General features: G+C 44.7%; 1 protein-coding gene across 2 annotated transcripts in view; it reads left to right on the top strand.

Moving 5' to 3' along the window:
- Nucleotides 1-5956: 5956 nt before the first annotated feature.
- Zfyve1 (zinc finger FYVE-type containing 1) overlaps nt 5957-6528 on the top strand; it is a 51354-nt gene continuing 50782 nt past the window's right edge. For both annotated transcript variants that reach the window (XM_021178597.3, XM_021178596.3), the window contains exon 1: nt 5957-6436. The gene's annotated coding sequence lies outside the window, so the exon portion shown is untranslated. The remainder of the gene's footprint in view (nt 6437-6528) is intronic.

Here is a 6528-nt window from a genome sequence, read left to right as displayed (position 1 = left end):
TGGCGGTGGTAGGAAAACCAAGTTTTCTAACCTGCAAGGCAAGGTGTTTCTTGGGACCTGGCAAATTCACCAAGTCAGTGACATTTCTTAGCACAGTTTGTATACTTCACACTGTACAGCTGAATGCAGCCTCATGAACTTAGTGTGTGTGTGTGTATGTGTAAGAAATGTCCCTTGTAGGTTTTCACATTTGATCCATCACTCTGGTCCCTGTTTAGTGGTATTGTTTGGAAGGTTGTGGAGTCTTTAGGAAGAGGGCCCTGCTTGGAGAAGTATGTCACTGAGGCACTGAAGGCAGGGCTTCGAGAGGTGATAACCTCACCCTACATCCAATCTTATCTTCATTTCAAATTTGTGGTTGAAGATATGATCTCAGCTGCCTGTTCCAGCTCCATACTGCCAAGCCTTCCCATCATTATGGACTCCTCTGGGACAGAAACCTTTTCTTTCACAAGTCATTTTTGGTGATAGTGTTTTATCACCGCAGCAAACAAACAAACAAAAAAAAACCCTAATAGTATTTATGAAAAGTTATAGATCAGGAACACATGTGTGGGGCTGGAGAGATGGCTCAGTGATTAAGAGCTGACTGCTCTTTTAGAGGTCCTGAGTTCAATTCCCAGCAACTACATGGTGGCTCACAACCATCTGTAATGGGATATGCTGTCCTCTTCTGGTGTGTCTGAGGACAGCTACAGTGTACTCTTATAAATAAACAAATCTTTAAAAAAAGGAAGAACATATATGTGTCCCAGCACTCAGGAGGCACATAGGGACATGTGCATTTGTATCTGTCTTTTAATCATTTTAAAAATAATTTATTTTTATTTTTTGTGTATTGCTGTTTGAGGTTATCGAGGCCCTTGTTACAAGACAGTTATGAACTGCAATGTGGGTGCTGGGAATTGAACCCAGGTACTTTGGAAGAACAATTCTTAACTGTTCAGCTAGCTCTCCAGCCCCCTTTTTAATATTTTTGTGTTTCCTGGGTCTAGAAAGATGGCTTGGTAGTTTAGAACACTTGTTGCTCTATCTGGGTTTGAAACTTGCCACCCATACAGTGACTCACATCTGTTGTGGATTTGACCTAAGGCTTGCGTTATGTTATATGGCCTCCCAAATTGCACTGACACTGATGGTCACTGCCCCCAGTTGCTTTAGGTTGGTAAATAAAGTTTACCAATGACTGGCCATAGAGACAGAGGTAGGACTTTAAGATTTGCAGGGAAGGGGATTGAGAGAAGAAGGATAGAACTGCCATGCTGCCGGGCGTGGTGGCACACGCCTTTAATCCCAGCACTCGGGAGGCAGAGGCAGGTGGATTTCTGAGTTCGAGGCCAGCCTGGTCTACAAAGTGAGTGCCAGGACAGCCAGGGCTACACAGAGAAACCCTGTCTCGAAAAACCAAAAAAGAATTATGAAAAGAACTGCCATGCTAGGTGCGGGCAAGGGGAACGGGGAGCAGGACAGAGAGATGGCCACATGTAAGAGCCAGGGAAGAGCAGCCCCTGCACACACACCCGCCCCTACTTGGGTCCAGGGTTACAAAAAATGGAATATAGATTTTAGTGAATAATAACTCAGGAGTTTCAGAGGGGAGGCATTAGCAATGTGGAAGTTTGGGAGTAGCCCAGATGTTGAGCTGTTTAAGGCACATCAAAATAGAAGGCCACATGAGCTTGTCTTTCATTTGGGAATCTACAACATATGCGCAGGTAGCCAGGAACTCAGGCTGCAGCAACCAGCTGGGAAGATTAGAGCGCATTAATCAAATACAGCCACACAGCTATCCATAACCTCAGTTCCAGGGGATCCCAAAGACATGAGCCCATGATGCACATAGGTGCACGCAGGCAAACATTCATAAACATATGATTTAAAGTCTACAAACATTTAAACTTTTTGTTTGTTTGTTTGTTTGTTTTGTTTTCGAGACAGGGTTTCTCTGTATAGCCCTAGCTGTTCTGGAACTCACTCTGTAGACCAGGCTGGCCTTGAGCTCAGAAATCCACCAGCCTCTTCCTCCCGAGAGCTGGGATTAAAGGTGTGCCCCACCACGCCAGCTCTGAAATTCATTTGTATATCTTGTTGTAGGTAACCATCTTCATCATCATCAAATATTTCTTCCTTGTGCTGAGATCTAAGGTGTGTGACTCCTAGCTTGGCTTTTTTGGGCCTCATGGAGCAAATGGGACAGAAGAAAAACCCAGGACCTGGTTGGACTCTAAATCTGGACACAGTGAATTTAAAGTATTTCTTCCTGAGGGAGAAAAAAAGACCAAAAACCCAACAGTAAATCCTCTCTGGAACAATGACTCAGTATTGCCTGTTCACGGATGATGTTCCAATAAAAATACCAAGGGGGGGTGGTGCCGGGGGGTGGTGGCACACACCTTTAATCCCAACAGAGGCAGGTGGATTTCTGAGTTCAAGGCCAGCCTGGTCTACAGAGTGAGTTCCAGGACAGGACAGCCAGGACTATACAGTGAAACCCTGTCTCAAAAAACAAAAAACAAACAAACAAAAAAACAAAGAAAACAAAACAAAAAAATACCAAGTGGGGAAAGAGTGTAAGAGAGATAAACCACTGAAAATGTAAAAAGATCTGATAGACCCAAGTAGCCAATACGAGAAGCAAACTAGTCCCCACACCCTGTTGTTCATGACATTGTGTTTCTGCAGCGAAAGGGTTCAAGGGCTCTGGGTTCCTCTTCCACAGAAAAGCCACACAAAATAAAATGCCACCATCTTTCTTGGGGTTGGAGAGATGGCTCAGCCTTTTAAGAGCATTCCTGGCTATTGCTGAGGGCCCACGTTCCCAGGACTAACACGGGCCTCACAACTGTCCATCACCACAGTTCCAGAGGCTCCCATGCCCTCAGACATCTGTGGGATGCATGCAGGTGGTAGCACACATGCATATACCCAGGCACACATGCATACACAGAATATAAATGAAAACAACTTTCTTCTGCACCTTAATTGTCCTCCCTGGAGGGATCTATTTCCCACGGCTTTTAAATTTTTTTTTTTAAGATTTATTTATTGTTTTATGTATAAGTACACTGTAGTTGACACACCAGAAGAGGGCATCAGATCTCATCACTGATGGATGTGAGCCACCATGTGGTTGCCGGGAATTGAACTCAGGACCTTTGGATGAGCAGTCAGTGAGCCATCTCACCAGCCCTTAAAATTTTTTTCTTAAAGTTATCATTTAATATGGGATTGGAGGTTGGGTGCCTAAGTTAAAACCTCTAAATTCACATAAAATCCTTGTCATGAGGGTTACTCTTAGTTGTCAACTTGACGGGTTCTGTACCTGTGAGGGAAGGTTGTCATTATGCCTACTCCTTCTGCCCCCCTCTGCTCTGAGACACAGTCTCACTGTGTACCTCTGACTAACCTGAAACTCCATCAACAGACTAGGCTAGCCTTGAACTTACAGAGATCTGCCCATCTCTGCCTTTTTTTTTTTTGAGACAGGGTTTCTGTGTATAGCTCTGGCTGTCCTGAAAATCACTTTGTAGACCAGGCTGGCCTCGAACTCAGCAATCCGCCTGCCTCTGCCTCCCGAGTGCTGGGACTAAAGGCGTGCGCCACCAGGCCCTGGCTCCATCTCTGCCTTTTGAGTGCTAGGATTGAGGAGGTACAGGTTCATTACACTGGGCTGAGGGGGCTTCTTGACACTTTCACTGAAGTGGGACACTCACCCTGAAAGAGCTAGCAATGCCCAGGGGAGCCCAGATAATTCCTGCTGTCTCCCTGCTTGCCTTCCTCGTGCTGGCAACTTCATCATTGGGGGTTTGCTCTCTTTCCACTGCTGCTGCCATTCTTTGCCGAAAGATCTTAGTTTCTTTAGGTCTTCCAATACTCACTGAAGAACAATGGCTTTTCCAGAAATCTCCCAGGCCTCCAATGCCAGATTAGGACTACTGAGGTGTCTGGCCTCATGAATTGAACAAGCTGCTGGCCTCTCCAGTATAAAAGCAGCCACTGTTGTATTATCTAGAGTATATTGTGCAAGTCAACTGTACTGGTAAGTTTAATGTCATCTTGTCACATATTGAAGTCATCAGAGCTTCACTTGAGAAAATGCCTGTATAAGATCTGGCAAGAAGGCATTTTTCTTAGTGATAGATGGGGAGGGCCCAACCCATTGTGGGTGGTGCCACCCCTGGGCTGGTGGTCCTGGGTTCTATAAGAAAGTAGACTGAGTATGTAACAGGAGAGCAAGCCAGTAAGCAGTACCCCTCCATGGCATTCTGAATTTTCCAGGTTCCTGCTCTTTTGAGTTCTTGTTTTGGCTTCTTTTAGTGACAGACTACTGTGTGGAAGTGTAAGCCCTTTCCTGTCAAACTTGCTTTTTGATCATGGTCTTTCATCACAGCATTAACCCTAACTAAGACACCAATCTAATAAGTCTCCATTTTAATAAGTATGCATTCTATTGGTTCTGTTCATTCATATACCAGGCATGGTAACTTACTTTTATAACTCCAGTGCTGGGTAACAGAAACAGGATCGTTGGATCTCACTGGCCAGACAGTCTAGCTGTCTCGGTAACATCTAGGCTAAGTGAGATTTCAAATAAACAAACACCCCAAACCAACCAGCCAACCAGCCAACCAACCAACCAACTAACCAACCAAAACTAACAAGACAAGGTGGATGGCTCTTGAGGAATAATGCCTAAGATTGACCTCTGGCCTAAACACATCCCTGACTCATGTACATGTACCAGTACCCATATGCACACACACAAAATAAAACTTAAAATGCTAAATGTCTGTTCCTATCAACCCCCATTTTTTATGGTGCTGGGGCTCAAACCCAGGGCCTTGTGTATGCCAGACAACCAATCTCTGTTGAGCGACACACATAGACCAATATATTTACTTTATAAGCAAGGTTATGAAATAATCTGGCAGAGCTACACAGCCACAGAGGCAGTCCTAGGGATAAAACCTTTGTCATACCAACCAGCCTCAGGCTTGTTTAAAACTTGTTAGCTTAACTTTTATAAAATCCCTTCTTCTCTATACACCATCTTATTTCTAGTAAACACTTACTTTTTAATGTGATTGTAGATGGCTTAGTTCTTATTATCCTGGCTGATGATGTGGTACAGGTAAAAAATAAAAAAGTTCATCCAGGTTTGCAGCTGTTGGCTCTGTGTCATGAAGAGATAATTTTCAGCAATATAATCCGTATACGTAGCTCATTCACTATTTTGTAGATTTGGCTTAACTATTGATCTAATTATGTCCTGAGATCTATGAGTGTCCTCTTGAATCAGAAGATGAGGTCTTATCCAGTGTTGTCAATAATTTGCTGTGTACCTTGGCAAGTAACTTAACCTTAGTTTTCTCTCTCAGGTTAACCATTATCAAGATAAAAATCATATGTTAAGATTGGCAGAGCCATCAGAAATTACACAGCAAAATTCCTTTATTTTATGGAAGGACTGAGTGATTTACCCTACCCACCTATGTAGTTAGTTTTCCTATGCATTACAGACCAGTATCTTTTCCATGCTTTGTGTTTTCTCTCATTATTATCTCAAGAAATAAATGAGAAAAAAGTGAAAGCACTAAACAAATATAAAGCTATTATTAAAAAAAATCAGACCATAGTATTACAGACACTGTAATCTTAAATTTTATTGGAGTGTGTGCTGTAACTATTCTGCACAATATAAAATTTAGAAGTTATGACGCCTATGTATGGAAAAAGGCAGAAAAGGAATAAGGCTGGAACAAAATTAACAGTTGATTAACTTTGAAGGGAAAACAAAACAGCCACAAGCATAGTAATATCCTCTCAATGTTTACTGGTATTTTTCCACTTTAAGCATTTCTGAAGCAAAGATGTACAATAATAATGTGCCGTACCATTTCCTGGTTACATAGAACATCATATCTTTTGTTTAATTTACAATACTCCTTCCCAGGCCACTGCCCTAAACACGTCGCTGCAACCTGCAAAAACCTCAGTCCCGGCCGAGACTCCAAGTCCCGAAATGCTTTTAGGTTTGTCTGCCCCGCCTATTCGCAACGACGATGCTTCCAACGGGAATTGTAGTCATGTGGAGCCTGTATTTCAGGGCTGTAGGGCAGAACGACAATCCCCCCAAAACTACAACTCCCAAAAGGCCTCAAGCGCTCTTCCCGCTTCGTGGTCGCGCTCCGCCCCTGGCCGCTCCTCCCTAGCTGGGCTTCGCTGTTCATGCCTTCCTGTTGGTCCGAGCTGGGAGAAGTTCACTCTGATCAGCTGATTCCAACTGACAACAAGAGAGGAGGAAGCCTGGGAGGCAGCAGAGGAGGAGGGGGCGGAGATGGAGCTGAGGATGGATCCGCCGGGGCCCTAGAGCAGCCCGGGTCCCGTCGGCAATCCGCGTCCCCCACACCGCCTTGCCTTGGCCGAGCTGCTTCGGGTGGGCTCTGCGGGCCGCGGCGGAGAGGGCGGGGGCGCCTTGGCCCAGCCCCGGGCGAGCGCTGGTCCCGGGGCTCCAGTCGCTCCTAGGAG

Source organism: Mus caroli, unplaced genomic scaffold (assembly GCF_978045245.1).
Source record: "Mus caroli unplaced genomic scaffold, Mus_caroli_1 scaffold_14, whole genome shotgun sequence".
Classification (NCBI taxonomy): Eukaryota; Metazoa; Chordata; class Mammalia; order Rodentia; family Muridae; genus Mus; species Mus caroli.
This window is presented reverse-complemented; position numbering and strand designations above follow the sequence as displayed.